The sequence below is a fragment of the Humulus lupulus genome, unplaced genomic scaffold (genome assembly GCF_963169125.1).
Source record: "Humulus lupulus unplaced genomic scaffold, drHumLupu1.1 SCAFFOLD_892, whole genome shotgun sequence".
NCBI classification, from domain to species: Eukaryota; Viridiplantae; Streptophyta; class Magnoliopsida; order Rosales; family Cannabaceae; genus Humulus; species Humulus lupulus.
This window is the reverse complement of record NW_026908692.1, coordinates 1-9072: the sequence shown is the minus strand read 5'-3', so window position 1 is coordinate 9072 and position 9072 is coordinate 1. Positions and strand designations below refer to the sequence as shown.

At 39.0% G+C, this 9072-nt stretch overlaps 1 long non-coding RNA gene across 1 annotated transcript; it reads right to left on the bottom strand.

Annotated features, from left to right (window-relative positions):
- Positions 1 to 961: 961 nt before the first annotated feature.
- LOC133810784 (uncharacterized) lies at positions 962 to 2382 on the bottom strand. The gene is made up of 2 exons (XR_009882444.1): positions 1587 to 2382; positions 962 to 1289 (listed from the first exon to the last, which is right to left on the bottom strand). It is a non-coding gene; the product is annotated as an uncharacterized LOC133810784 (long non-coding RNA).
- Between the last annotated feature and the right edge of the window lie 6690 nt (positions 2383 to 9072).

Here is a 9072-nt window from a genome sequence, read left to right as displayed (position 1 = left end):
ATTTGAACATTGTATTTTGGCCGACTACCCATTTTGACCCTTTATTTTTAAAAATTAACCTTTGGACCATGTATTTATTCAAAAAGGTTCAAAATTCTTTATAAAAATTAAATTATATATAATTTATGTTTGTTGTAAGGGTTCACACCATTTTGAACCTTATATTTTAGCTAATTACCAGTTGGACCTTTACTTTTGAAAATTAACTTGTAGACCTCAAGTTTTCTCAAAAGGTTAAAAATAGGAATAGATAGATCGGTTATTTGAACACTATATTTTGGCCAATTACTCGTTTTGACTCTTTATTTTTAAAAAGCAAATGGTGGCTAAAATACCCAATATTTTCAAAATGTTGTACTTTTATACTCAATCTTTTTTTTTTGCGGTAAATATATTCAATGTCTTCAAAATGTTACACTATTCACTACTACAAAAAAGGTTTTTTAGGACTAGCATTGCGAGTCCTAAAAAAGTTTTTAGGAATCGCGGGGCGCGAGTCCTCTATTTGAGAGCCTTAAAAACTAAGGTTTTTAGGACTCACGTTGCGAGTCCTAAAAGAATGTCCGCGAGTCCTAAAAGATCTTACTGAGTGCCTTTAAGTAAGGATTTTGGGACTCGCATTGCGAGTCCTAAAATGATGTTTTTAGGACTCGCGCTGCGAGTCCTAAAAAATGTCTGCGAGTCCTAAAAGATCTTGCTGAGTGCCTTTAAGTAAGGTTTTTAGGACTCGCATTGCAAGTCCTAAAATGATGTTTTTAGGACTCGCAGTGCGAGTCCTAAAAAATGTCTGCAAGTCCTAAAAGATCTTGCTGAGTGCCTTTAAGTAAGGTTTTTAGGACTCTCTTTGGGTGCTCTTAAAAGTTATAATTTTAATTTTTTAAAAATTTATTTATTGTTATTTTAAATTAAAAATTATGATTTAAATAAAACATTTATACAAATTAATCTAAAAATTTATAGATTAAAATAACAAAACTTATTAAAATTATAATCGTCTTGACCTTAAAAAATATGTAACTAGATTTACAAAGTAAATAATTAACCATTCAAATAAAAATCATTTACTCTAATAAAAATTACAAATATAATAAAACACTAAATTCATTGTCAAACAACATATATTTCTTCTTCTTGTCCTTGTAATCAGTTTTGTGCAACATGAACAAGTTATAAGTATACTCGAGTATTCTTATACGAGTTGTTCAACTTTATCTTGTATTTCTCAAGTTTATGTTGAAGTGACTTGAGTGCAGCAGTTGTTGTGCTCTTTCTCTCTAGTTCCTGAAACACTAAAAGTTGTAGCTCTTTATTAAAAAAAATGCACACACAATGATACAATATACAACAATTCATTCTGGAAAAACAAATTCAACAAACCCAAATTATTTAAGAGAAAATCCTGAATGCATTATAAATCATGAATACATAATAATGTTGTATTGATGATGAAAAGCCACTAAAAACTAAATTTTGACATAACTTTATAAGGAAACATATAAAGTTGCATTAAAACTATACTCGACTGACTAACAAAAAATACTGACCTTTGTCCCCGAAAGAGATCATGTAAAAATTAAAATATTTACCTCAAATTTATGAAGCAGTTTTATCTACTAAGTAGAAGCCTAACTTTGAAAGTGTACCACAACAATAACATCAAAATTGGTTAAATCCTTTATGCCAAAACCTGCAACAACACCAGTGAAGTTCTCTTATTTTCTGAAACTAACGCTCTTTCAGCCTAAAAAAACAAAGCATGTTCAACAAGTATAAGTACCACTACTAAGTAAGATTGCAATCATCACATATTAAACTACAAATTCTATCAAATCTCGTTCAAAAATCCATTGCCTTAGTGGTAAGTACATGATCTAGCTCCTCTTGTCTTAAGAAGATCACGGAAGAACTCGAGCCTTCCACTTCTTCTGCAATATTTCATGATCTAGAGCACATGAATATTGCAGAAGAAGTGGAAGGCTCAGGCTCTTCCATGATCTTCTTAAGACAAGAGCCAATAGTCTTTAAGTAAATTGATATGGGCTGACACTAATTTAAAAATGACACGCAACACACATAAAAATTGCTAACCAAATCTGACATCACTATCTATTTAGTCACAGTTAAGGCACACACATATATTTAATCACAATTATGATGATACATACATGATACAATATTATATATATATATAGAGAGAGAGAGAGAGTAAGGCACGCATATATGTAGGGATAAAGAGAAAGCTTAATGAAACTAAAGTACTAGAAATTAGTAATAGATTTAGACCAAGAAATCTTTAGTGGGACTAAGAATCATGGTACTAGAAAATCAAGTAACTGCTATAACATACAATTAAAAATCTCAGCACTAGAACAATCAAAACCATTTGAGCAGAAACAAAGAGAGAGACTATGAACCAAACTTGAAACCTGTTTAATCATAACTTGCAAGCTAGCTTCTCAAGTCCCATCCTCAATTTTCTGAAATTAGAAAGATTATACAGAAACAATTAGAAGAAAATTACTACACTTAACTTTCTTTGATAATATTTTCTCTAATTAATCCGCTAGACAACTACATACAAATATATTAGAGCATTAGATCATATATAAATCCTTATGATTACAGTTATTATATTAAAACTACTTATTCATGTTATTTTAGATCATATAACTATAAACCCAGCTACACAATGTATCATCCCTTTATGATTTCTTTAGTTCTCAAGATAGCATATTAGAATCAATCAAGTTTTCCATAGTTTGTAGCAATACTATGGGAAGCAACCATTGTGGAAAACTTCTCAATAATTTCTAAAACCTGAAGACTAACAGAAGCACTCAAGTTTTCTTCCCAGAGCTCCTGAAAATGGTAAAGTTATTAGCCACCTAAAAGTAAAATATGACTGAACAAATTCAGAATGGGGTTGAAGTACTTTGCTGCACAAAACAATCTGCTATTGCAGCAATCTGTAATAAGATAGGCTCAGTTTTTTATTATTGTTTTTTACTATGTTCGTTTTCTGTTTCAAGCTATATTTTAGCATACTAAGATCGTCCCTTGATCTCTAATCTTTGTATTTTTTTCCCATGATTAATACAAAGAAGTTTCTTTTCAAAAAAAAAAATGTATTCGATAATAATAAAGTAAACATACCAGTGTTTGCCTCAATAATGGGTGCAAAGATTCTCTAAGAGCCTGAGCAAAAGCTCCAGTTCTAGAAGATTGTGCCTGAGCGAGAGCCTCTCTCAATGAATATGGCTGGCTAGGAGAACTTAACTGAGAATTTACTATTTGCCACAAATATCCATTTTCAGGTGTTCCCTGAGGCTGCATGAGTGGGATTCAACATTAGCGTTATACGTAAAAATGAGTAGCTTCTTACAACTCATGTATCAGGGATTTGGACAATGCACAAAACTACTTAGAAAAAGTAACTAGTACCTATTGTTTGACAATATAAGGATGAACAGATGACCTCAAAACAATCAGTAAGTAATTAAAAAAAACATTATTGATAGACAAAACACTGGAAGCATTGATTTCTTGATTTAAGACCACAATAAATTAACTCACTCTGACTTCTTGTCTTGATGCCTCAGACAGATAATTGTTGATTGCCGAAGAAAGTCTATCAGAGTACTTAGGGGAAGCAGGTGCATCCCCAACAGGACTACGAGAACTAGAACCCATAAGCATGCCATCAGCAGACCTTCTGTGCTGTAAAAATGAATAATAGAAAATCAGTGTCACGGGCAATGGCAAAAGAAAGAGTGAGAATCAACAATAGGTAAATTACTGTACATTGTTAACTTACTTCTCCTATTATTAGAATATTACTTTTACCCAACATGAATAATATATAAAAATATAGCATCCATTCTAATACCATGGTTAAAGGGTATACTTCTGGAAACCTTCTATGCAATAAATGGCTCCATAGTAACAAGTTTTTCCTTTATCATTCTTAGCCAAATGATTAACATTCTTATATTGCATAAAGCCCAAAAGAGGTAATCATGACCAAAAAATTAAACACAAGGAAACAAATGACAGAGAGGACAAAACTCTAAAGATGTGCACATCCAAGTTCAATTAACCCTCCCTTTGAATCAACTCAAGAACTAAGCAAAACTAAAATGTTTGTTTACATGCAAAAAATGTGCATTTAAAGAACAAGGATAACCAAACTTTTGTCATTCTGAGTAGGTCAATTTTCATCGTCAAGTGGCATATATTATTACTCATGTCTCAGTTAAATAAAATTAAGGGGGGAAAATCCTGGATATGGACTTACAACATTTGGAGATCAGAAAGTTATATCATTTGAGGGCCCCACTTTGGTGCATTTTTCCATAATTTAAGCTACCACGTTGTTGACGCCGTTTTTCGTCAACAGTGAAAGAAGAGCACGTAAACAATAACTAATAATGGCCAATAAAAATATGATAATATAAACACGATTTTTTACGTAGTTCAGCAGTTAAATCTGCCTAGTCCACGAGTCTTTCTTATTAAGACTTAAGAATATCTCTAAAAATCCTTCAAGGATGAATTCTTCAGAGTTTTCCTTAAGCTCACAAAAGTTCGGTCCTTTACAATAGTGCATGACCTCTCTATTTATAGAGAAGAATGCAGAATACTATCCCACATATTTCGGGTAGTTACTCTATATGTGCAAATAGATTAAATGGCATTAAATGCCTGCAATCTGATGTAAAAGGAAACGTCCCCTGAAGACCAGGGGGCGTATAACTAATCAAATAATATCCCCTGATTGTAGGGGATTTTCAGCAATAAATGTAGACTGCGTCTCTTTATAGATGACTCATTAGGATATTCCAAGTTATTATCCCATATTATCAAGGCCATATTCTCCCAGGTTTCTTACTGGCGTTCGAGCCATAACACATCCCGAAGTCACATTGCTTCGAGCTCATACGTGCATCAGGCTTGGATCCCCTGATCCGAGGTCATCCTCGAGAACAGATGTACCTCGGGGTCTACCTTTCGAGCTTGCAAGGATTTCGAAGCTACCATCTTCGAAGTCGTCTCGGCTTTGCCAGCCCGAAGTTTATATTTCGAATCATATTCCAGACTTTACGAGTTCATCCATTATGAACCTAGATTTCGAGGTCACAATTTTCAATGAAAGCACCAAACTGTTGACGCCGTTTTTCGTCAACAGTGAAAGAAGAGCACGTAAACAATAACTAGTAATGGCCAATAATGGCGTGGAATTTCTTCGATGATCCTCTTGGCATCGGGTGGAGTTACGCACCGTAGTAATGGCATGGAATACCCCCTTCTATATAGCTTTCTGTCCATTATGGTGTATCGGGGAAGCTAATACATTAACTTTCGAGCCTGACTCCAGTCTTTTGGAAGGACACCGGTCTCGAGATATTCCACTATCGGGGTCATCCATGTTGGCTCGGACTTGATCATACATACGTCTTCCTCCTCTGGCTCGTTAATGCTAGGTGCCGAGAGGTGTTCTATGGGGACAACGTTTAGTTCATCATTCTCAGCGGAGGTAGCAAGCCGAGCTAAACCATCTACATTTGAGTTCCGCTCTCGGGGAACCTGTTCGATCGCATAAAATTCAAAACATTCTAATGCGGATTTTGCCTTCTCCAAGTAAGCTGCCATCCTTGTGCCACGAGCCTGGTATTCTCCCAAGATTTGATTAACCACGAGCTGGGAGTCACTGTAGCAATGTATAGCTTTGGCTTTGAGCTCTTTTGCTACACGAAGTCCCGCGAGTAAAGCCTCGTATTCGGCTTCATTATTCAACGCTTTGAAGTCGAATCTCAAGGAAAAATGAAATCTGCTTCCTGCTGGGGTAATCAAAATGATTCCTACCCCTGATCCATTTTCATTGGATGAGCCATCGACGTATAGTTTCCACAGCTCGTGGGCCGGGGTTATGACTTCATCGTTGGTCATACCAGTACATTCCACTATAAAGTCCGCCAACGCCTGTGCCTTAATGGTCGTTCTCAGGTGGTAGGTGATCTCGAACTGTCCGAGCTCAACAACCCATTTGAGAAGTCGACCTGAAGCTTCTGGTTTAGACAAGACTTGCCTAAGTGGTTGATCAGTCAACACATGGATGGGATGTGCTTGGAAGTAAGGGCGGAGTTTACGAGATGAATGAATTAGACTAAGCGCTAGCTTCTCCATCAGGGGGTATCTCGAATCTGCCCCCAATAATCTTTTACTGATGTAGTAAACGGGTTTTTGTACCTTATCTTCTTCTCAAACTAGTACTGCGCTTATTGCGTGTTCGGTGGTGGAAAGGTATAGGTACAGTACTTATCCCGTTTCAGGTTTTGACAAGATAGAGGGTTCGGCGAGGTGCTTTTTAAGTTCCTGGAATGCCAGCTCGCACTCCTCTGTCCATTCAAACTTCTTTCCACCTCTCAAAAGGTTAAAAAATGGGAGGCAACGGTCCGTAGACTTCGAAATAAACCTACTCAGGGCCGCCATCCTGCCGGTCAAACTTTGGACATCCTTGTGTCTTCGAGGTGAGGGCGTGTCAATCAGGGCCTTGATCTTGTCGGGGTTGGCCTCGATTCCACGAGAGTTCACGATAAAGCCCAGAAATTTTCCTGAAGATACCCCAAAAGTGCACTTCTGAGGATTCAGTTTCATGTTATACTTTCGGAGCACGTCAAAACACTCTTCGAGGTCATCAACATGGTTATCGTTAAGTTGAGATTTGACAAGCATGTCATCAACATAAACCTCCATGTTGTTGCCTATCTGATCTGAAAACATCATGTTCACGAGCCGCTGGTATGTGGCCCCAGCATTTTTGAGCCCGAATGGCATGACATTGTAACAGTATAGCCCCTTATCCGTTATGAAGCTCGTATGTTCTTGGTCGAGGGCATGCATGGGAATCTGGTTATATCTAGAATAGGCATCCATGAAGGACATTAGGCCATGCCCCGCCATGGCATCCACGAGCTGGTCAATCCTCGGTTGCTGAAAACAGTCTTTCGGGCAAGCTTTGTTTAGGTCTGAATAGTCAATACAAGTCCGCCATGTCCCATTGGGTTTTGGGACCAACACTGGATTGGCTACCCAGTCAGGGTAAAAGGCATCCCTAATGAATCGGTTTGCTTTCAACCTATCGACCTCCTCTTTTAGTGCCTTCTTTCTGTCTTCGTCCAGTTGTCTTCGCTTTTGTTGCTTCGGAGGGAAGCTTTTATCTATATTCAGCGCGTGGCTAGCTATATTCGGACTTATTCCCACCATGTCCGAGTGTGACCACGCGAAGACATCCTGGTTCTTCTTCAAAAAGAAAATTAGTTGCTATTTTGTCTCATCTTGGAGGTATTTTCCAACCTTCACCTTTTTCGAGCGATTGGTCTCTTCGAGCTAAATTTCTTCGAGCTCTTCCAAGGGTTCGAGGTCAGCTTTCTCCTCAACCCTTGGATCGATCTCTTCATCAATTTCTGAGACTGTCCCGTCTTTATTTTGAATAATGACGATTGTTTGTGCGCTCGTCTGTTTCTTTCCTCTCAAGGAAATGCTGTAGCACTCCCTCCCAGCCAATTGATCTCCCTTCAATGTTCCAACACCGCTTGGGGTTGGAAACTTAAGGGCCAGATGCCTTACCGATGAGACTGCCCCCAGCCCAACCAGGGCGGGTCTCCCGAGCAGCACATTGTAGGCTAATGGTAGATCTACTACCACGAACTCCATCATCTTGGTTGCCGAGACTGGGTAGTCTCCCAAGGTTACAGGGAGCTCGATGGATCCCATACAGGCGGTCCTTTCTCCTGAAAAGCTGTATAAAGTAGTTGCACATGCTTTCAGGTCACGAAGGGAGAGTCCCATCTTCTCGAGGGTTGCTTTGTAGAGGATGTTAACTGAGCTCCCATTGTCTATGAGAACTCGGTGGACCCTTTTATTGGCCAGCTGGAGAGTGATGACCAGTGGATCATGGTGAGGAAACTAGACATGGGACGCATCTTCCTCAGTGAAGGTTATTGGTTGTGTTTCAATCCTCTGGCTTTTTGGAGCCCTAGGTTCGGGTTCATAAGGAGACTCATCCCCAGTTTTTAGCTCGTTAACGTATCTATTTTGGGCATTCCTGCCCACTCCTGCGAGATGAGGCCCTCCCGAGATGGTTATTACATCCTCTCCATCTATCGGCGGGGACCTATCTTCTTCCCGAGCTCGGGAATTATTGTTTTGTGCGGTCGAAGGCGCGGCTACTCTCTGGCTCGCGACCGCTTGACTAGTACTCTGGTTTTTGACATATTTCCTGAAGTAACCTCTCGAGATCAATCCTTCGATCTCGTCCTTCAGTTGTCGACATTCATCGATTGTATGCCCGGTGTCTCTGTGAAATCGGAAATACTTGCTTGAATCCCTCTTGGATTTCTGATTTCTCATTGGGTGCGGACGCCTAAAGGGGACCTGGTTTTCATTAGCCAGGTATATGTTCTCCCGAGACTCGTTGAGCTCGGTGTATACTCTATACACGGAGAAATATCTCTCCCCCTTCTTTTTCTTTCATCCTTCGGCCTCGGGGTTACTTCCTTCGTTCTTTTTTCTCTTGGAAGGGTTTTCCACAGCAGGCTTTGAAGCTACTGGGTCTGTCGAGGTTGAGGCAGAGTTTACGTTTATCGTTGTAGTTTCGGGCTGGGAAGTCACATTAAGTGTCGATCTCGCTTCCTCTACATTGACAAACCTCTGTGCTCATCTATTAAACTCGGTTAGGGACCTCACCGGTTTTCTTTGAATATCGTCCCAGAGGGCGCTTCCTGACATTACTCCGGCCTGGACAGCCATTAAGTGTCCAATGTCATCCACATTCCGAGCTCGGGCGACTTCCAAGTTAAACCTTGTAAGGTAACTTTTTAATGTTTCGCCTGGTTGTTGCCGAACATTAGTTAGGGTTGACGCCTCAGGTCGAACCCCCATCATGGCTTTGAACTGCTTTTTGAAGTCTTTAGACAGCTGCTCCCAAGAGGTTATTGAATGTCTCTTATATTTTTCGAACCAGCTTTTAGCTGGTCCTGTCAATGATGCTGGAAATAACATGCATCTGAGCTC